This window comes from Cajanus cajan, chromosome 3 (genome assembly GCF_000230855.2).
Source record: "Cajanus cajan strain Asha chromosome 3, NIPB_CcT2T_4, whole genome shotgun sequence".
Taxonomy (NCBI): domain Eukaryota; kingdom Viridiplantae; phylum Streptophyta; class Magnoliopsida; order Fabales; family Fabaceae; genus Cajanus; species Cajanus cajan.
In genome coordinates, this window is record NC_138519.1 from 56246599 (window position 1) to 56269769 (window position 23171).

At 39.6% G+C, this 23171-nt stretch overlaps 1 protein-coding gene across 2 annotated transcripts in view; it reads left to right on the forward strand.

The window, feature by feature from the left end:
- The window catches only part of LOC109797324 (uncharacterized), a 31586-nt gene extending 11102 nt beyond the window's left edge, over positions 1–20484 (forward strand). The window contains exon 2 of one of the 2 annotated variants that reach the window (XM_083070986.1): positions 20468–20484. The gene's annotated coding sequence lies outside the window, so the exon portion shown is untranslated. Of the gene's footprint in view, positions 1–843; positions 869–20467 lie in introns of those variants that run through there. The other variant, XM_029270834.2, reaches the window with a different exon arrangement.
- Positions 20485–23171: the final 2687 nt, after the last annotated feature.

Consider the following 23171-nt stretch of genomic DNA (forward strand, 5'->3'; position numbering starts at 1 on the left):
TTATGGTTCGTCAACCTCACTTGCTGACGCTAGTATTCTTAAACCACTTCTAGTTACCCAAGTATTCTTAACCACTTTTAGTTCGTCAACTTCACTTGCTGACGCTAGTATTCTTAAACCACTTCTGGTTCCACAAGTATTCTTTTGCTAGCCTCTTCAGGCTTTACAGACGATAGATGTTTTGAGTGTGTATATGACTCTCGCAGAGAGGATAAACTAGTTTCTACACTAACTAAGGTTTGCAACCTTAGTTTTACAAGAATGTGTTGAGGGTACGTATGTAACTCTCACAGAGAGGATAAACTAATTTCTACACTCCCTAAGATAAGCTATCTTAGTTTTACACGGATATTCAACTTTTTCATAGGAAGAGAGGTAAGTTTGTTTTTTACGCTTGTTTTGGCTTATTGTTTGTTGCTTTCTCTTCATCTTTCCATCTTTCCAGGTCTTGATATTTATAGCCTTGTATTGGATCTGCCTGTTATTTGAATTTGAATGTGTCTGTTGAGGCGGAGCTTTCCGTTGGTGCAGATAAGCGTTTGTTCATGGCTACATAAATTTTCTTCATTTAATGCATTTGATTTTGCAGTAAATGCTTTGCTTGCTGAGTTTGTCTCACGTGAAGTATTTTGCATGATTTGTCTCCTTTTATTTCTGACTTCAATCATGCCCTAGGTATGTTTGTCCTTTCTCCGTCATTATAGTTGTGAAGGCGTTGCTTTTCTGAAAAGTAGGTGTACTTGCCCTAACACACGCAGTTTTGACTTGTGGATTCGCGCTCTTGCATTTTTCTCCTTTTTTTCGTATCTTTGATAACTCCGTTCTCTTTTCTTATAACTGAAGATGATTATAGACACCCAATTTCGTCCGGGGGCATACAAACAAGGACATGGACCTCTGTTACCAAGAGAAGGAGCTCCCGAAGCATGCCAACAAGAAGACAGGACTTCAGAGGGCCCAAAAGGCCAAAAACCCTAATTTGGAACGGGCTGTTCTGAAATTGGAACGGGCCGTTCCAAGATTAGAACAGGTCGTTCCAAACTCCTCAAAAAAGGGCTAAAAGGTTAATTGGAACAGAGTTGGAACGGGCCGTTCCTAAAACGGAACGGGTCGTTCCTGGACCCCCTTTCCGAAGTCTATAAATAGACAGCTGGGGCTCATTTCTCTGCACTCCAAAATTTTGTCCAAACTCCCTAGAGCTCGAAATTTCTTTCTTCTTCTCTCTCTCCCCCTCTCTTTTGTATTTCTTGAGATTTTTGTGAGGCATTGTAGTGTGAAGGGTTGCCAAAAAGCACCCAAATCTCCATCTTTGAAGATTAATAGAGCTCGTTCAAGAGGTATCTCAGCTAATTTTCTTCTCTCTCTTTTATTTCTTATTTTTAATAAATATTATTTATAATAAAAATAATCATGTAGACATTTTAGGATTAATTGTATAATTTAAATTTCGAGCATGTAAATAATTATTAATAAAGGGGATTAAATATTTTAATTATTAATTCTTATTACGTTATCTTCATCATAGGGTACCGATTTAGGGCGTTTTAGGGGTGCTTAATACCTTCCCTACACGTAACCGACCCCCGAACCCAATTCTGGTTATCAAGACCATTATTGGATTTTTAAAAACCTTTTCTTTTTCCAATGTTTTGAGTAAAACATTGGTGGCGACTCCATAGAACTTATTTTCAAAACCATTAATTAAGGATTAGTCTGGTGTCCGGGCATTCCTTAATTGATGAGATCTGTAAAAGGATGTCTAAACCATACGTCGCAAGATCGGAAATTTTCGGGTTGCGACAATGATGTATGATCTTCTTCGTTGTGACTAGTGGATCCTAAACGCTTTTCATCGTGTTTCTTTTGCGTTTGGGAAATTGAGTCTCCGTTTAAGATTTAGACTTTGACTTTTTCATTTCGTCTGATCAATCTTGAGGATGAATAATTTTTATTCTGTCTGAAATGCTTCTTCGTCTTGAACTATCCAATGACTGATGATTGCTTTGTTGGTTTGAATATGTATGATTGACCCTTGAGTTTCATCCGATGTTTGTTTGGTGCTTGAGTCCACCTTGTCTTGGTTCTTGTTTTGCTCTTGTTTCTGAATTCTTCTATTTTTCTCTTGATTATTCTTGGCATATCTTCGTTTGGTGTTCATTATCGACTGATACGCAAGTCATGATTCTTCTATTGTTTGACTTGTCTTGTCGGATCCTTGTTTTGCTCAACCCTGCTCTTATCCGTATTTGAAACACTGCTACCCAAATTAGTAATAATAATATGTATTATATTTTTCATATTCAAAACTTTTCTGGGAATTGCTTCGTCTGACTTAACAAAGCTTCCTTAGTACTCACATTCACTAAAAGGAACAAAAAACATGTTGTGTAAAAAAAATAGACCCCTTGAATCATGGAAAGCATCAAATAAAGCTACTTAGGACTACTCTAATATGACACAAGCATGACTACACCCATTTGGTACCTAAAAGGTGATATGTAGCTTCCTTGTCCATATAAGAAGTAATTATTTAGTGAAAGCATTTTGTGCAAAAATGAGGAACACTAGAAAGGGGTTTGAATAATGTTGCTCAAAAAACTCCTATTTTTTTGCATTGTAATGGAGTAGTAACCATGGCAGAAATGATAGAGCAGACGGTGTAAAGAAAGAACTCATGGATTTATACTAGTTCGTCTCAACCACTAAGACTATGTCTAATTTTTGATCCAACAAGAACAAGTTTCACTATCTTGTCAAAGATATAAGTATTCTTTGAATTTTTTCTTCAAGCAATCTACCTAAGTATTCTTTTTCCAAGCTTCAAGGCCAAGTATTCTTTTACAATCAAGCCTCTTTAGGCTCAAACAACAAGTATTCTTTTATAGACAAGTCTCTTTAGGCCCAAACCCGATACTTAGAGTTACTAAGGTTTACAACATTATTTCACCTTCCTAACAAGACGTGATACAACAAATTAAGTACAAAGAATTTTTATAGAAATAATGATCAATTCATATTATAGTCACTTTATAATTGTTGTCATATCTTTATGGGTTTCAAGCTTCCTTTTTGTGGAAAAAAATACAGACACTAGAAGGGGGTTGAATAGTACCAATAAAAAAAACTCACTTTTTTAAGTAGTGAAGTAGTAACACTAACAGTAAAGAGTGTTGGAGAAGAGACAAACGAAACACGATATTTTTATATTGGTTCGTCTCAACTACCGAGACTACGTGCAATTCTCAATCCAACCAGATTGAGTTCCACTATCTTAAAAAAGATACAAATATTCTTTCAACAAGCCACTTCTAGCTCAAACCTAAGTGTTCTTTGAATTGACTCTTCAAGTAATCTACCCAAGTATTCTTTTAACACAAAAACTCTCCAAGCTTCAACACCAAGTATTCTTTTATAGACAAGTCTCTTTAGGCTCAAACAAATATTCTTTTCCAGTCAAGTCTTTCTAAGCTCAAATAAGTTTTCTTTTATAGACAAGCTTCTTCAGGCTTAACCAAGTATTCTTTTTTAGACAAACTTCTCCAAGCTTAGCCCTATAACAATAATTATATCTAGGTTTGTTTCATCTTACAAACAAAATGTGATACAAACAATTAAGAACAAAAGTCTTTATAGAAATAATTAATTTGTACAAATTTTTTCTAAAATTATTTCTTCAAAAGTTCATCAAGAAGTCTCTTTCTTTCTGATTTTGAAGCTTCTTATATAGTAGCCTAGATGAATATGACCGTTGCAAAACCTTAAGGGTTCCTCACAAGCTTGCGTCGTCTGTTTTCATTACAAGTTGATTGAGGTGAAAAGTATCTGTTGATACATGTCGCCACCGGCCCGAAACGGGCTTTCGGCATTCGCGAAGACGGTCGAGCTCGCTTTTATTTTAGTTTTGAAAATGTATTGGATTATTAGAACGACTTGTTCTCAAACTGAGACCTTGTCGATCCTATCCAATTTATTTATTAAAACGTCTCACCAATCCATATTAATCCCAAGCGGGACCCTCCATGGATTAGTGGTTTTCGCAAAAGGAGGGGTTCGTGGAGTCGCCACCAATGTTTTACTCAAAACATTGGAAAAAGGGATAAGGCAATTGATTTTATAAATCAACTTTGGCCATTACAACCAGAGTTGGGTAAGGGAGTCGGTTACGCGTGGGGAAGGTGTTAGCACCCCACGGCGCCCCTTTCGGGTTCCCTATGACGGATTATTTTTAAAAGAACAGTATAAAATTACTAAATTACCCCTATTTATTCTAAGCGATTATAAATTGACTATCTACATGATGACAGTTTAAATATGCACACAGAAAGCAGTAAAAGGAAGGATTGAAGGGAAACCTCTTGAAGCGTGCTTTTATATATTGCAAAGAACTGGGAAGCGTTTTGGCGTTCCCTCGCTCTACAAGCCCGCTCCTCGCTCTCCTAGAACAAAATTTTAACTAAGGGAATCAAAAAGATTTCCCCTCGACTAGGTTCGATCCTCAAGCAAAATGGCTCGGGGCTCAAGAACTTCGTCGGATCGACTCCCAGAGAGATTTCTAGGGCAGAACACTGCTCAAAAACCCCAGAATACTCAAGGAGGGAGTCAAAACTGAGTGAAAAAGTGTGGAATGACGTCCAATTGACGTCATATTTATAGGGAATAGGCGCAATACGGCCTACAGGGGCAATACGGCCGTATTGAAATTTTTGAACTTCAATACGGTCGTATTGAAGTTCAATACGGTCGTATTGAAATTCAGAAATTTCAATACGCCCGTATTGAGTTCGCTGCGGTTGTATTGAAGTGTCAATACGGTCGTATTGACTTCAGTACGACCGTATTGAAGTGTCAATACGGTCGTATTGACTTCAGTACGGCCGTATTGAAGTTTCAGAAACTTCAATACGCCGTATTGAGTTTCGCTGCGGCCGTATTGAAGCTTCAATACGGCCGTATTAAGTTTAGTACGGCCGTATTGGGCTTTTTCCCTCCACTTCCTTATTTTGAGCTATTCTAAGACCTCTAGACCTACAGAGAACCCTCCTAGGGCCTTCGAGGAGTCCTTCTGGCTGATTATCCTTCAGTCTTCGAGAGTCTTCAAGCTTTATTTCCGACCCGGACAATTTTAGGGGTCTACAGCTGCCCCCCCTTTACTTAGTCGGACGGCCTTTTGGTGTATCGGCTGACAAGTAAAGGAGTTGACCCAATTGTCCGGGTATTGTGCCGACCCTCTGACTTGTAGCGTCTTCCGGTGGAAAAATGTTGAGTAGCCTCTCCAGGTGGGTGCATACCTCGGCGCTTCTGACATCCTCGGTAGCTGAGTTTACCTTCTCCAAGGTCAACTTCACTCGATGCCCGAGCCGGAAGTTGGACATCAACGTGCCTCTGATGACGCTGATGGTTGAGTACCGCCTCTCCAGGCTTAGCTTCACTCTTTGTTCGAGCCGGAAGCTAAGTATCCTTGTGACGACGGTGAGCAGTGTGAGCTTTTGCCTCTCCAGGCCTAGTCTCGCTCTTTGTTTGAGCCGGAAACCAAGCACCTTTGTGACGACGGTGAGCAGTGTGAGCTTTGCCTCTCCAGGCCTAGTCTCGCTCTTTGTTCGAGCCGGAAACCAAGCACCTTTGTGACGACGGTGAGCAGTGTGAGTTTTGCCTCTCCAGGCCTTGCTTTGCTTGTTGCCCAAGCTGGAAGCTGTAAGTACCGTCTCTCCAGGCTTAGCTTCACTCTTCGTTTGAGCCGGAAGCTAAGTACCTTTGTGACAACGGTAAGTGGTGAGTACCCCTTTTCCAGAGATAGCTTCGCTCATTGCCCGAGCCGGAAGCTGCATACCTCCGTGTTTGTGACGACGGGGTAGCGTGAATATCTCCTTTCCAGGGATTCGTGATGATTTTGTCTCCACAGTCCACGATGCTGCTTCGATGGTTGTTTTTTGATTTTGTGCCACTAAGGGCTGGATAACGCAGGGATCCGTCTAGGGGATGTGCAGTTACTCATAGGTTCTTGTGTCCCAACTTTCCATTGCGTAGTTGGTTCCCACTGGGGAATTTCTGATTCCTTTGGGTGCAGACACAAAGATGCTCTTTCTGATGTGAGCGGTGCCTTATGATTGGCTGACGTCCTTTCGACGTTGGTGGAGTATCCCGGTTATCCTTGTTCGGGTGTCTCTTTTGGTTTTCTGATTTTGCTGCCTCTGTGTAGGCTGTTATCCACTGGGGGATTTTGTCGTTGATTTTGATTAGCCTCTTCTGTTAGGCGTATCAGCTTGACGTTCAATGATTGGCTGAGAGCCAGATTCCACTTGGGGAATGATTATTGATTTTTTTTTTTTTTTATTTTCTCTCCTTCTGCGGGGATGCCTCTTGAGTAGGCGACTGGGGATTTGGGGATCTTATGTATCCCAGAGTATTATTTAGGAAGCCTCTACAGGCTTAGCCTCACTCGACACTTGAGTTGGAGAGCTATCTTCACTGAGGAAGTTTAAGTCCTTTGACTTGGATATTCTGCTTGGGTGATCGTACTTCCATTGGGAATGTCATCGATCTTGCTTTGATAGCTCTTGCTGGGGATTTTGAGTCCAAGAGCGTGAGTTGAGGTTTCTCTGGGGAGTATTATTTCTGCGAGCCTCTCCAGGCTCAATTATTCTTTGATGTGGGGGATGAGGAGTATTGTTTCGGCAAGCCTCTCCAGGCTCAGTTATTCTGTGCAAACTGATTGTTGGATTTTCTGTATCCTTGCCTTTTTTATTTTTTGGCTTTTTCTGTATTTTGCCTTTTTTATGTTTTTGGCTTTTGCTGTACAGAATTTAAATTAAATTCAGTTATTATGAGAGAGTATTATTTCGGCGAGCCTCTCCAGGCTCAGTTATTTTGAGAGTATTCTTTCGGCAAGCCTCTCCAGGCTCAATTATTCTGAGAGAGTATTATTTCGGCGAGCCTCTCCAGGCTCAGTTATTTTGAGAGTATTCTTTCGGCAAGCCTCTCCAGGCTCAATTATTCTGTATGATGCTGCTGATTTTCTGAATCTTTGTATTTTGCTTGCTGCTGTCATACACAAGCAATTTTCTATTTTTCTATTTTATGCAGTTGCCTCATGATAAGGTCTTTGAATGTGCAACTAATGTGTGTGTGATGCACAAATGCAATACAATTTTTTATTTTTGTTCATTTATTTAGAAAAGTGAGTGGCTCTCCCTATCCTCTCCTTCTTGGAGGACTTTCTGTCATTGACGCGAGGGAGTATTTTTGTGAGCCTTTATGCAGGAGATTATGGATTTTACAGGAACCCCTCCAATTTTCTTTTATTGACCGATTATTAAGAGTTTCGTACAATTTTTAGAAACATCAATTTAAAGGCATAATCACAAGGTCAAGAAAGAAAAGAAACAAATGGATATTTTATTGATATTCACAAATGTTTATACAGAAAGATTTACAAAGGGAATTTCTGAAGAATGGCTGGCCAAGGTAGGCTATACTTTTTTGGCTTAAACAATTATATCTGTAATTGTCGCTCTTCCCGTTTCCCTAATCGTTTCGGGTGAGATGCCTGAGCCAGGAGTGTAGATACTGCAAGACGCTTGCTTCTAGAAGATTATCACTCGGACCGCCTTTCGGTTTTCGGTTGAAGTGATCGTTGCTTGCTTTACTTTTTGCATCTTATTCTTTTGCCCCTAATTTTTGCCTAGGACGTGTCCTAGCGGGGATAATTTTGCCTTTGTTTTGCCTAGTACCCTTGTACTGGCGGGCTTTTTGTTTTGCCCTAACTTTTGCCTAGGATGCCCTTTTTGGGTTTTCATCCTAGCGGGCTGATGCAAGCAACGTCTTCAAGCATAATACTTCTTTACCACGTCAGCGTTGACTGGGTATCGAAGTTCTTCTCCGTCCATGTCTGTGAGAATCAATGATCCTCCGGAGAAGGCTCGCTTTACCACGTATGGTCCTTCGTAATTTGGGGCCCACTTTCCGATTTTGTCCTTTTGAGCCGGTAGCAATTTCTTCATCACCAGCTCTCCCTCATGGTAGACTCGAGGATGGACTTTCTTGTCAAAAGCCTTTTTGATCTTCCTTTGGTAGGCTTGACCATGGCATATGGCGTTCAGTCGTTTTTCTTTGATAAGGTTCAATTGGTCGTGTCGACTTTGAACCCATTCTGCCTCGGAAAGTTTTGCTTCCATGATTACTCTCAGAGACGGTATCTCGACTTCAACCGGCAGAACTGCCTCCATTCCATAAACAAGGGAGAATGGAGTAGCTCCTGTGGATGTACGTACTGAAGTCCTATAACCATGGAGAGCGAAGGGTAGCATCTCATGCCAGTCTTTGAATGAGACAACCATCTTTTGTACTATCTTCTTGATATTCTTATTGGCTGCCTCGACTGCCCCATTCATCTTTGGTCGATATGGGGAAGAGTTATGGTGCTGAATTTTGAACTCTTTGCACAGCTCTTCCACCATCTTATTGTTCAAATTGGATCCGTTATCAGTGATAATTTTGTCGGGAATACCGTATCTGCATATGATATTCTTTCTGATGAAGGATGTTACCACCTTTCGGGTCACATGAGCATACGATGCCGCTTCTACCCATTTGGTGAAATAGTCAATGGCCACAAGGATGAACCTATGTCCGTTGGATGCTTTTGGCTCGATGGGTCCAATAACATCCATGCCCCACATTGCAAATGGCCAAGGTGAAGCCAACACATTGAGTGGCGTTGGTGGGACATGAATATTGTCGGCATATGTTTGACATTTGTGGCATTTCCGAACGTATTGGTAACAATCCCTTTCCATGGTCGACCAATAGTACCCTGCTCTGAGGATTTTCTTAGCCATTGCAGGCCCGGGAATATGGGTACCGAAAACCCCCTCATGTATTTCTTTGATTACATTTTGAGCTTCGACTTGGTCTATACATCTCAACAAGACCGAGTCATAATTCTTTTTGTAGAGGGTTTCTCCAATCAACAGAAATCCCATGGCCCTTCTTCGGATATGCTTTTTATCATTATCACTAGCCATATCAGGATATTCCCCTTTTGACAAATATTGTTTGATGTCATGGAACCATGGATGATCGTCAACAGCTACATCTATCAGTAGGCAGAACGCTTGCTTATCGTGCCGCCGGATATTGATGATGGGCATTTCATGCTCCTTATCCAAGGCGAACATCGATGATAGTGTAGCAAGGGCGTCAGCAAACTGATTCTCCTCCCTTGGAATGTATTCAAAGATGACACTTTGGAAGAATTGTGTCAATTCTTTGATATGCTCAACATATGGTATCAGTTTAGGATTTCGGACTTCCCAGTCACCTCGTAGCTGATGGATGACTAAAGCCGAATCTCCAAATACTTTGAGTTTGAGGATACCATTGTTGATAGCCGCTTGGATTCCTAACGCGCAGGCCTCGTATTCGGCCATATTATTTGTACAGTCGAAATTGAGTCTTGCTGTTAGAGGGATATGCTTTCCTTGTGGGGAGATTAACACTGTCCCAATCCCCTGTCCAAGCATGTTGGAGGCTCCATCAAAATACATGGTCCACGCATCGTCTTTTGGTTCTTCATGTTGTATACTCATTATATGCTCATCGGGGAAATCATCCTGAAGGGATTGATAGTCATTGGTCGGCCCGTGTGCTAGGTAATCAGCTAAGGTACTACCCTTGATGGCCTTTTGTGTGACATGTATGATGTCAAATTCTGATAATTGCACTTGCCATCGGGCAATCTTCCCAGTGATTATTGGTTTGTCGAACACGTACTTAATTGGGTCCATTTTGGAAACCAACCAAGTAGTATGCCTTATCATGTACTGCCTGAGCCTTTGTGTTGCCCACGCTAACGCACAGCAAGTCTTTTCTAATGGCGTGTAGCGGGTTTCATAATCAAGGAACTTTTTGCTCAGGTAGTAGATGGCTTGTTCTTTCTTTCCAGTTTCGTCCTGTTGCCCTAGCACGGCTCCCATGGACTCATCAAGCACTGTCAGATAGAGGATTAATGGCCTTCCCTCGACAGGTGGCACCAATACTGGTGGATTGGCCAAGCACTGTTTGACCTTGTCAAAAGCTCGTTGACAATTCTCATCCCAAGTTTCGGAATGATTCTTGCGCAACAGCTTGAATATCGGTTTGCACGTGTCAGTCAACTGTGCGACGAACCTTGCGACGTAGTTCACCCTGCCGAGGAATCCTCTAACTTCTTTCTCAGTTTTAGGAGGAGGCATTTCCATTATTGCCTTTACTTTATCGGGGTCCACCTCTATGCCTTTTTCACTGACGATGAACCCAAGAAGCTTACCCGACCGAACTCCGAAAGTACACTTAGCCGGGTTTAGCTTAAGCTGATACTTACGAAGCCGATTGAATAATTTTCTCAAATATTGGATGTGGTCCATTTCGTCTTTTGACTTTGCGATCATGTCATCCACGTATACTTCAATTTCTTTGTGGATCATATCGTGGAATAGCGTCACCATCGCTCGTTGGTAGGTGGCACCCGCATTTTTAAGTCCAAAAGGCATCACCCTGTAGCAGAAAGTTCCCCAGGGTGTAATGAAAGAAGTTTTCTCGCGGTCTTCTATATTCATCTTGATTTGATTATATCCCGAGTATCCATCCATAAAGGAATAGAGCGTGTTTGTGGCTGTGCGATCCACGAGTGTATCAATATGTGGCAAGGGAAAATCGTCCTTTGGACTGGCACGATTCAAATCCCTATAATCAACACACACTCTAACCTTCCCATTCTTTTTGACAACTGGCACAATGTTAGCCAGCCATTCGGGATACTGGGATACAACCAAGAATCCCGCGTCCAATTGTTTTTCCACCTCCTCCTTAATCTTTAAGGACCATTCGGGCTTGATTCGTCGAAGCTTTTGCTTAATAGGTCGAAACCCCTCTTTTAAGGGCAACTTGTGTTCAACGATGTTGGAGTCCAAACCGGGCATATCGTGGTACGACCATGCAAATACGTCCTTGTATTCCCTCAACAATTGAATCAATTGCGTTTTTATTCCATCACTGATACGGGTCCCAATATTGACCTCTTTCAATTCTTGACCCTGCCCCAAATTCACGGTCTCCAATTCTTCTTGATTCGGTTGGAGTAGACGAGCTTCTTGATCTAGCAGTCTTTGCAGATCCGGAGAGATGGTCTCCTCATCACTGTCCAACTCAACCCATTCACCCTCGGCTTTCGGATTCCGGTCAGAGCGAGCAATCACAGACATAATTATTTATTGGTTCTGTTTAGGTTTAGAGTTTATTAATATTAATGAGAGAGAGAGAGAATAGAACAAAATGAGAGAATAATGTGTGAAAGATGCCTTTTTATTGATATATGAGTGTAAAACTGTACAAAACCCTTTATTTACATGAAAAGGTCCTCATGATCTCGGGTACTGATCATGAGTCCCTAAAAGAAAAAAATGTGGAGGGGCCCTATCATGGCTTGCTCTTCTCTCTACTCCTGCTGCGGTAGAGGATTCTTGCTCACGTCGGGCGCCGTCGAATCGAAAGTGACCCACCCAGCGTCGATAAGGTCTTGGACCTTATACTTGAGAGCTCGGCAGTTCTCCGTTGAATGTCCTTGTGCCCCCGAGTGGTATAGACATTTGTCTTGTGGATTGTACCAATCGGGGTAGGGTGGATTCACCTTCTTTGGTGGAATGTAAGCTATAAGACGCGCCTCTACTAGCTTCGGCAGGAGATCGCTGTAAGTGGTCGGAAGTCTATCAAACTTCTTCACAGAGTTGTTTTGCGATTTGCCTGACTTCGAAGCGGAAGAAGACGGAGCAATGGTTACAGCGTTGACTCCTCCTTCTTTCTTCTTCCCAAAGGCCTTCTTAGCTTCATATGATTGGGAAGGCTTAGCCAGCTTCCCACTTTTAAGTCCTTGTTCCACCCTTTCTCCTATGGTGATGATGTCCGAGAAGAGTGTCGTTGTGTTCCCTATCATTTTATCGTAATAGGGACCAGTCAACGAGTTGATGAATAAGGACACCGTCTCCTTATCCGACAGCGGGGGCTCTATCTGTGCCGCCAACTCCCTCCAACGTTGGGCGTACGCCTTGAAGGATTCATCGTTCTTTTTACTCAAGGCTTGAAGATCAGACCTATCGGGTGTTAGGTCGATGTTGTATTTGTAGCGCTTGAGGAAGGCGTCGGCCAACTGCCTCCATGTGTGTACTAGATTTCCATCTAGCTGCATATACCAGTTGAGTGCAGTTTCAGCTAAGCTCTCTTGAAAGCAGTGGATCAAGAGCTTTTCATTTGTGGCATATGCAGCCATCTTGCGACAGTACATGGTGAGATGACTTTTAGGGCAAGTCGATCCCACGTACTTTGGGAAATCCGGCACTTTAAATTTAGGAGGGAATTGAATGTCCCTCACTAAACACATATCGGCGGCATCTTTGACATCAAAATCATGCCCCTCCATAGCCCTTAGCCGATCCTCGAGGGCATGGAATTGTTCCTTTGAGACCTCGGGCTCTTTTATTATAATTCCTGCCCCAAGGGGTACGGCGTTTGGAGGATCTTTTTCATGCTCTTCCTCCTCTCCCTCATGATGGGACCCATGATCACTATGATGAGATTCATGGATGTTGTGATGACGCATGAGTTCCATCATCTGCGCCATTTGCTCTTTAAGCTGTGAAAGCTCGGTTGTGAGCTTCTTGTTTTGCTCCTCCAATGCTTCCATTTTCTTGATTCTCTGTGCGCGCGTAAGGACAGAGAGATGACCAGCCACTTTCTAAAATGAATGTTTAGTTAGTTTATTTTATGGAATGAATACACTCTTTAACATGAGCTTGATAAACCTCCATTTTTAAGGCGCTGCCTTTTTAAGACGGAAGTTTACCACCCTTCTTTATCTATGATTTCTCCCCAACGGAGAATCTCTATAGTCATGGGTCTCTTTCACTCATGTCAAGAGGTATTGGTGATCCTAAAATGTATGTTTTCATGAGGATGCATGATGTCTTATTGGTAATGATGTACATGCTCCTCACTTTTATTATATTTTCACACATGGTCTTTCCTCTCATGTCATGGTTTTTTTATGCATGGGGATTATTCTTAGACCTTATCACGAGGTTATTTATTAATGCACAAACAATTGCACATAAGCATCTACACAAACAATTCACTCATCCACGAACAGTCACGAGCAAATTACGAGGTAGGGGTCTCCTGCAGAAAAGTGCATATTCAAGGAGGATCTAACTGTTCTCACTTGGTCAAAGGCCCCCAAGGTGCCCCCATTATAGGGACCCAATTCCTCTTGTCGTAGGTCGATGGAAAGCTCCAACGCACCGTCGGACTCAAGTTCATGGTTATCACCTTGAGTGATGTTTTCCGACAACGGTCTCATAGGCTCCTATAAACCCATCAACCGGCCGTACTAACATCCACTCCCTATGGATTACCACTCATGCCCCCGGGTATAGAGGGAACTGTTGTGTGCAAAGGTTTGTGTACAGTTTGTATTTCAAACAATTGCGGAAAATTAAACATACAACAGTTATTAAAGCCAAATAGATAAACATGTTATCATACAAGTGAGGGGTAATAAAGTAATTTTTAACTATTATTTGTTAAAAATAATCTGTCACTAAATGGGACTGACTCTCGAGGCTTCCCCAGTGGAGTCGCCATCTGTCGCCACCGGCCCGAAACGGGCTTTCGGCATTCGCGAAGACGGTCGAGCTCGCTTTTATTTTAGTTTTGAAAATGTATTGGATTATTAGAACGACTTGTTCTCAAACTGAGACCTTGTCGATCCTATCCAATTTATTTATTAAAACGTCTCACCAATCCATATTAATCCCAAGCGGGACCCTCCATGGATTAGTGGTTTTCGCAAAAGGAGGGGTTCGTGGAGTCGCCACCAATGTTTTACTCAAAACATTGGAAAAAGGGATAAGGCAATTGATTTTATAAATCAACTTTGGCCATTACAACCAGAGTTGGGTAAGGGAGTCGGTTACGCGTGGGGAAGGTGTTAGCACCCCACGGCGCCCCTTTCGGGTTCCCTATGACGGATTATTTTTAAAAGAACAGTATAAAATTACTAAATTACCCCTATTTATTCTAAGCGATTATAAATTGACTATCTACATGATGACAGTTTAAATATGCACACAGAAAGCAGTAAAAGGAAGGATTGAAGGGAAACCTCTTGAAGCGTGCTTTTATATATTGCAAAGAACTGGGAAGCGTTTTGGCGTTCCCTCGCTCTACAAGCCCGCTCCTCGCTCTCCTAGAACAAAATTTTAACTAAGGGAATCAAAAAGATTTCCCCTCGACTAGGTTCGATCCTCAAGCAAAATGGCTCGGGGCTCAAGAACTTCGTCGGATCGACTCCCAGAGAGATTTCTAGGGCAGAACACTGCTCAAAAACCCCAGAATACTCAAGGAGGGAGTCAAAACTGAGTGAAAAAGTGTGGAATGACGTCCAATTGACGTCATATTTATAGGGAATAGGCGCAATACGGCCTACAGGGGCAATACGGCCGTATTGAAATTTTTGAACTTCAATACGGTCGTATTGAAGTTCAATACGGTCGTATTGAAATTCAGAAATTTCAATACGCCCGTATTGAGTTCGCTGCGGTTGTATTGAAGTGTCAATACGGTCGTATTGACTTCAGTACGACCGTATTGAAGTGTCAATACGGTCGTATTGACTTCAGTACGGCCGTATTGAAGTTTCAGAAACTTCAATACGCCGTATTGAGTTTCGCTGCGGCCGTATTGAAGCTTCAATACGGCCGTATTAAGTTTAGTACGGCCGTATTAAGTTTAGTACGGCCGTATTGGGCTTTTTCCCTCCACTTCCTTATTTTGAGCTATTCTAAGACCTCTAGACCTACAGAGAACCCTCCTAGGGCCTTCGAGGAGTCCTTCTGGCTGATTATCCTTCAGTCTTCGAGAGTCTTCAAGCTTTATTTCCGACCCGGACAATTTTAGGGGTCTACAATACATTAAATGCTTGCATTAATTATGTTTCACCAAATTGTCAGTTCTTATTTGATCAAAAGGGTTACATATCAATTTTAGGATACCAAACAAACTATCTATAGCATTTGCTAGTAATGAGCATGTTCTGCATCAACTTCTTATGACTTTTTATGTGATTTCGAGGATCCATTTGTTCTTAGTTCTTGTGCAAAGCATGGCTTTTGACTTTTTCATGGTTTTAGGGATCTGTTTGTTCTTGATTCTTGTGCAAAGCATGACTTCATTCACTTTAACAACTTTATGAGTTCTAAAGAGCTTTCTTAGTTCAATCTATTTAGGAATCATTTAGACATGCAACAAGTAGTCTTTAGTCATTATAAATGATATGTATTTAAGATCTTATTGATAGAAAAGAATGGCTCAATCCAACAGGGGGTGAATTGGATTCAATGACACTTAAAATTTTTATCATGGTTTAAGGATCTTTATTTCAATTAAAACTTTTCTAATACAAATTTCCAATGAAGTTAATTAAACCTCTAGAAAACGGGAATGACTCCTATATGAGTTCTTGGTTAATCTTTATTGAATTTAGTCTAAGAACAACTAATATGCAAGTGTAATGTTTCAGTTTAAACCACTATTAATCTTACAAGCATATCAATCAAGACCAGCCATTTTAGCATTCAATTAAAGATGATTCAATGTAAGAGATAAAGATAAGGGAAGAATGCGAAATGTTTTATCCTGGTTCAGTCACTCCACATGTGACCTGCATCCAGTCCTCAATCATAACCTGATCAAGATTTGTTCCACTATCTCAATGAAGAAGTTTTACAAGCATACCACACATGCATACACTCCAACATTCAAGATAGACACTTTCTTGCACCCAAGAAAGCACTTCTTGTAGAAACGCACTTCAAGAATTCCTTACCACTTGAGACACCTACTCAAGATTTCTTTACACTTTACACAAAGAATTAGAGGAACAAATTCACCTGGAAGCTGAACAAATCAGACTGTGAATTGTTGACAAATCTTAATCCTTCTCTTCCAAGAATGTAGTGATGATGATGATTTCTCTCAAAGCATTTCACAAAAGTTTTTCTTCTTGGTTTCACAAAGAAAACACTCCAAGAAGGTCACAAAGACTTCACAAAATCAGTTTTACTCTCTTCTATTTTCGGTTCATCTCTCTGTATGTATTTGTACTTGATTCAAAGTGTGAAAACTATTTATAAAGTTTTCCAGACCTAGATAATCGATTAATTTTAAGGATAATCGATTATTTTGTTCTTCATGAGTTTTGAAATCACTCAAGAACAGAATAATCAATTATTTTGCAGGATAATCGATTATTCCAAAGAGTACTTCCTAGAATAATCAATTATTTCTTAGATAATTATTACAGTAAGGTTCCCTGAACCTCTTGCTGGAATAGTAGATTATTCTTAATGATAATTGATTATTTTGAGTTATTTTTCAAAAACTCAATTTCACACTTTAGAAATCTTTCCAAGTCATTTAGATCATCATCATACTTACTCTTAGTCAATTTAGATTAAGACTAACTCATGCACAAAGCATGCATATGCAAAATAAACTCAACAAGGCAACACAACACATAAGAACATATAAGCTACTCCTATTACATATTGTATTCTTTCATGATCTTCTTCATGTCTTCCTTTTTTTATTTGGCTTGCCCTTTGTTATTAGCTTGTATCCTTTATTATCATCAAAACTCTCAAAACTTCAGAGCTGAGTTTGATTCATCATCCATGAATCTCAACACTTATAAAGTCACATTCACTACAATAAATGTTACATATAGTGACATACAAAAAAATGTCACTATAGGTACAATATATGTAAAAAAAAAAAAGAGTAGGATATGTTAAGGCATCACTATGAGGAAAGAGATCCTAACTAGGTTAGCACCTCAAATTACACCAACCATCTGCAGCATATCAATATAGACTGAAATATAAAAGAAAGTAAAAAGTACAAGTGGAGGGACCGAACCAAAACCCACGTTAAAATGTAAAAAAGACAAATGGATCATAGGTCGAAGCCATTGTACAATATCCAAACATGAAGTCCAGATTACTACCCACAATTTGGTGCTAATTTTCATTAGGACACAAATCAAGAAAATTTGGATAATTTAGCTCTTCTTGATCTAGTTCTAGGCCTATCTGATGCTGGTTTTTTAGGCTTAGAGTTTTGGAGCTTGAGCAGATCATGGCATCCTTTCTCCCAATCATATCCACTTGCTTCAAGGAGAGCCATATCTGCCTGCACCTCTGGAGGAAAATCAGCCAACTCATTGTTATAGAAATCAGTTGTGGCATTAAGATGGATATCTGACTGTACAGTGCAAGGACTCGGGACTCTTAGCTTAGTCTTAGGTACATGAGGGAAAAGATCCACCTGTTCTGCTTTAGATTCAGAGGCAACATCCATAATTATAGCAAAGTCCCATTTTTTATGGCTGGATGGGATATTAATTTTTGCTGTTACATTGACTGCACCAGCTACATCATCAACTACAACACTTGAGCTATGATCCTTATCCGAGCTAAGCTAGTTTAGATCATTTGAGAGGTTTTCTGAAGTGGGCATGCCTTCTACCGAATTATCATCATGTTGGCTGACCAGAGCTGCAGCCGAATCAGCAGCTATAATTGTTTGAATTGCAGCAGTTTCTGCAACAGAATTAGCGTGTATGACAACATTTGATTCAGCAGCTAGTTCTGTATGTGCATGAGATTTTTCATTAGTCTGCAAAAATACATTTACCTTGATCAATTGCGGATCATGTGCTGTAACCACAGGTACTTCAAGCGGTGTAACAACAACTACAAACGGTGCAGGTGCAACAACTACATGATCCATTGCACTGATCAGATTGGCATTTGGTGAAGTTAGTCCAGTTGCAAGAGAGCCAGCACCAGCTGCACCAGTCTACACCAGATCAGCTGCTGAAACATGTGCATCATCGAAACCACCATCCATTTGCTTCTTCTTTTTGAATTGATTTAGCTGGTTCACCTACTTGTTGGCCAACATTAGAGTTATCAGTCACATTCTTGTTGATCAAACCATCATGATGGAAGAGCATCGGCTAAAGGCCCAACCACTAGAGCTATGGCCAGGAGGTTACTTGAAGATTTGACTGCTTCAGAGCTTAGTGTGCCCAATGGGCTTGGTGGGCCTAAGGTGCTTCTCACTTGGGCTTTGATTGATTGAACACCATGTTTAATTGTATTTTCTTAGTATAGGAATTTACTTTGATGTTGGTCTTGTATTTTGACCATAGATTATGGTTTAGGTGTCTTGGGCTTAATTTTGGGCTTCTTGGGCTTTGGGCTTTTGGTACCCAATATTGGGTTCATTTTCATTCTTGTAATTTTTCCTTTCCATTGTATTCCTTAGACCATTGTATTTTGGTCATTAGATTAGGATTTAAGGAGGATTAGTAGTTCATTTGAATTAGGACAAATTAGGTTAAATTTAGGATGGATTTAAGTTGCATTTAGGTCACACTCTTGGCACCACCTTGGCTGCACAAGTGTGACACCGAAATGCAACCCTAAATACATACTAAATTCAATCTAATTTGCATTTAGCTCTTCATGACCGGTCATGCACATGTGACACAAGGTTTGAATTCAAATTTAAATTTGAATTCAAATCTTGGCGCCAACAAGTGACCACTCATGTGGCGCCAAGTGTACTCCTAATTTTCGGAAGCTATATGTTCCCTCCTTTCACCTATTGTACTCACTTTGAACATATATGAAATTTGAGAGCCTTTAGTGCCAAGTTTCTCCATTCAAAGTCACCAAGAGTTCACCTCAAAACCTTAGGAAAATCACCTTCTTCCCTCTCTTTGAAGTGAGTTCTCCATTGATGCTTGAGCTTGGATGCTTCCATCCAAGGCTAGACCTAACTCCATCCGTGTTCCTTCATAATTCAAGAGCCATTCCATTCGGTGTAATCTCCTTGAAGAAGATCTGAGCCTAGGAGGAACTTAGGAGGAGTTCATCCTTCACCTCTCCTACTTCCTTCTATCAATTTTGGTATCAAGAGCAAGGTCTTCAAGGAGATAAGTGTTCTTCATTTTTTGTGTCCGTGTTCTTGTGTTCTTGTGTTTTTCTTGTCTTAATTTGAGTTTCAATTTTCGGATCTATATTTTGATGTTCTTGTGTTCATAGATCCATTGTTGATTGTTTTTGAATTTCTTCCTCAATCAACTTGTTTAGGAACTTTTTGCTTGTGCTATTTTTTGAATTTTTTTTAGTCTCTCCATTCCTTGTATGTGTCCGTGATTGGACCTCATGCATATGCATTAGTTTTTGTTTTTGAATCCTTGTTTTGTCTTAGAAGTTTGTGTTTAGTCCTTATATGTTGCAAATTTCTTGAATAGCATGTTTAACCTAGTGTTATTTTGAATTTTGTGTCTACATTGTTGATTCGGTCATACTTCATTTGTGCCTACCTATATGTGCTTTTTCTTTTACCTTATTGTGTTCATGATTTGATATTAGTCCTAGCAAGTTTCCTTAGAGTTAGGTTTCCATTGTGTTCTTAAAGTTTTCAAATCACTTTCCATTGAAAAATCTTATAAAAACATTTATGATTCAAAATTTCAAGTACTTCTAGTGCATTATCTTTGGATTCAAGTTTTAAAAAAAATATATATATACATTAAGGCTGGAAAAACAGAGTTAAAACAGAGCCTAATGTGTTCAAAAGATCAAAAGAAAAGAGTTCATAAGGAAGCCAAATCAAAAACCTAAAGATTAGTGCACTAGTTTCTCAAGTTTACTTGAATTTTGACCTAATTTTTGGCTAACTTGTAGTCTCGGTTTCTATAGCTTGGAATCATAGAAAAATTTGAAACAAAAGGCAAACACCTTCTCTGGAGTCTTAATTTGAGACTAGAAAAAGAAAGAATTAAAAAAATATATATAAGACATTTTAAATTGAAAAAGCCGTGAGGTGTGTATTGATAGAAAATCATTTGATTCCTTGTTTTTGTTTTGACTACTACTTGTTCTATACTTATCCAATTGCTTTCAATTTTTTTTTGTTTTGTTCATCTACTCTAGTACCTATCTAGGAACATTCCTATCTGAGTTCTAGCTTTATTTGGAGTCTTAATTTTCAGTTTTAATTGTTGAACCTCTTTGAGTCTTGTCATATATACATATTACTCTTAATTTTGGTATAAGCTTTCCAAATTGTGCTTTATTGCTTGTCTAGTTTTCTTTCAATAATTTTCCTGTGCTGGAAGTGACCTTAAATCCTTGCTCAAGGATCAAGCATTGCTCAACAAAGAGTAGGAAAATTTTGGACACTACAATCACCAAATTTGACCTAATTTAGTGACCAAAATCCTCCTAAACTTCCTTCACTTAAGTGACCAATTTCCTTCACCTTGTGAGGCAGCCACATTAACCTTTTTGTTGTGTTTATTTTGCAGGTTCAGGAGCATCTTAATTCAAGGATTAGTGGCGGATTAAAACACTTGAACAAGTGTTAGAAAAGTTGATCAACCAATCCGTCACTAATTGGGTCACAAAAGCCGTCATTAATTGTTTTCCTAGGCTAGTTTAAATTTTGCAATCTCTTTTGTATTTTTAAATCAATTTGTAAAGCTTGGAGGGAGTATTAAGAAGCTGGTCAGGTATATCTAAAACTTGGTAGCTCACTCACGTGTAGTACTAGTGGAAATGGCTTGGAAATTTCATATGTTTCAAGCTTCCACTTAGGGCAAACCGACTAGTTGCTTAATCTTGCTTTCTTTAAGTGTTTGATCTTTAATTTGTTTACTTTTTCTGCCTTATTTCGACTAGAATTGTGTAGCTTTTAATTGTTCACGTTGGGCTTAGATTGCATAACAAACCAATTGAGAAAAGCATACAAAAAATTTTTTGTGAAAAGCTTTGGGGGATTGGAAATACCACAAAGGAGTTTAGTGATTTCCACTTGAAAAGGCTTGGTTATAAGTGGCTATTTGTAGCTCACCTACCTTGATAGTGCAACTTGTACACTTAGACTTCCAAGTGCTATTTTCATTCCTAGAAAACACCAAAAAAAATTTATAACTTTTTGCATAGCATATAAAATTCTCTTTGCTTAATCATGAGTCATATTTCTCAAAGTAGTAGTGACTTTGAATCTCCTAAAAGTTTTAGAAGAATTGTTAAGGAGGTTGAGGCACTAAAACTTTGGAAGCAACAAGAGGTACTTCAAAAAGAAAAAGAGAAAATTTAAAGAGAGGTACAACTAGTTGCTTTAGAGGAAGAGATAAACAAGATCAAGCTAAGAGAAGAAAAACTTTTGAAAAAAATTCATAAACATAAAAGCCAAAAAAGTTCTTCCACTAAGAGTTCCAATGACTCTCAAAGCCAAGAAAAAGATGGTAGTTTGAACATGGATGCATACTACCAACCTCATCCTAGGAGAGTCATTAAAGAACACAAAGTGAGGGAATCAAGGGTTGATCTCCCATACTTTCAAGGCAAAGAAAATGTGGATGCCTACTTGGATTGGGAGATGAAAGTGGAGCAAATCTTCACTTGTCATCAAGTAGGTGAGGAAAGAAGAGTTCCTCTAGCCACCCTAGCTTTTCAAGGACAAGCCATGTATTGGTGGACATCCTTGGAAAGAGAGAGAAGACTTCACAATGATCCTCCCATCGCTTATTGGAATGAATTGAGGAGTGCTATGAGAAGAAGGCACATTCCTTCTTATTATAGTAGGGAGCTTATGGATAAGCTCCAAAGACTCCAACAAAAGAATATGAGTGTTGAGGAGTATAGGCAAAAGATGGAGTTGTATCTCATGAGGGCTGGGATAAGGGAGGAAGAAAGATTGACCATTGCTAGATTTTTAAGTGGTCTCAATTTTGACATAAGAGATAAGGTTGAGTTACTCCCTTATAGGGACCTTGATGATTTGGTCCAACTTTGTATAAGGGTGGAACAACAAAATTTGAGAAAAAGCTCTTTTAAAGGAAAAACTCAATCTAGCTCTTATGTTAAGAAAGACTACAAGAGGGAGGGTCAATATGATTCTTCTAAGAAATTTGGCAAAGGTCTTGAAAAAGAAAAAGAAAATGAAAAAGAGAAAAATAAAAATGTTGTCACTTCTAGTAGTAAGACTAGTGACATCAAATGCTTTAAATGTCTTGGGAGAGGCCACATAGCTTCTCAATGCCCAACTAAAAAGGTAATGATTTTGAGAGGGCAAGATGTTTATAGTAGTGTTGATGAATCTAGTTCCACTACTTCAAGTGATAGTGAATCAAGTGAGGAAGACCATCCCATTGAAAGTGCATATCCTTGTGATGGTCAACTTCTAATGATTAGAAGGCTTCTAGGAAACCAACCTCATGAGTATCACCTTTCACAAAGAGAGAATATTTTCCACACAAGGTGTAAAATTCTTGATAATGTTTGTTCTCTCATTGTGGATAGTGGGTCGTGTTGCAATTGTTGTAGCATAAGGTTGGTGGAGAAGTTTGGTCTTACTATTATTTCCCATCCGAAACCATATCAACTTCATTGGATTAATGAAGATGGGGATATCAATGTTGATAAACAAGTGAAAGTCAAGTTCTCTATTGGTAACTATGAAGATCAAGTGGTTTGTGACATAGTTCCAATGGAGGCTTGCCATATTTTGTTGGGAAGGCCATGGCAATTTGACAAGAAAACCATGCATAATGGCCTTACCAATGAAATCACTTTCACCCATAAAGAAAAGAAATTTGTACTTCATCCTTTGTCTCCTTCACAAGTGATAGAGGATCAAGTACAAATGAAATTGAAAAGAGAAGAAGAAAAAAAAACTTGATTAAAAAGAAAACAACAAAAAGGAAAAGAAGCATAAGTCTTCAAAGAAGAAGGAGGAAGAGAAACCTCTTCTAATAAAAGGAATTCAACAAGAACCTTTAAAACAAACTTCAATTGTTGAAAAGCCTTCTTACATTCTTATTTGTAGAGGTGTGCTTCAGTGTCATAATTTAAACATTGAGCTTAGTTCTTTACCTCCTCAAGTTTCTCATTTATTAAAAGAATTTGATGATATATTCCCTAGTGATGGTCCAAAAGGCCTTCCTCCTTTTAGGGGTATAGAACATCAAATTGATTTTGTGCCTGGGGCTAGTCTACCCAATAGAC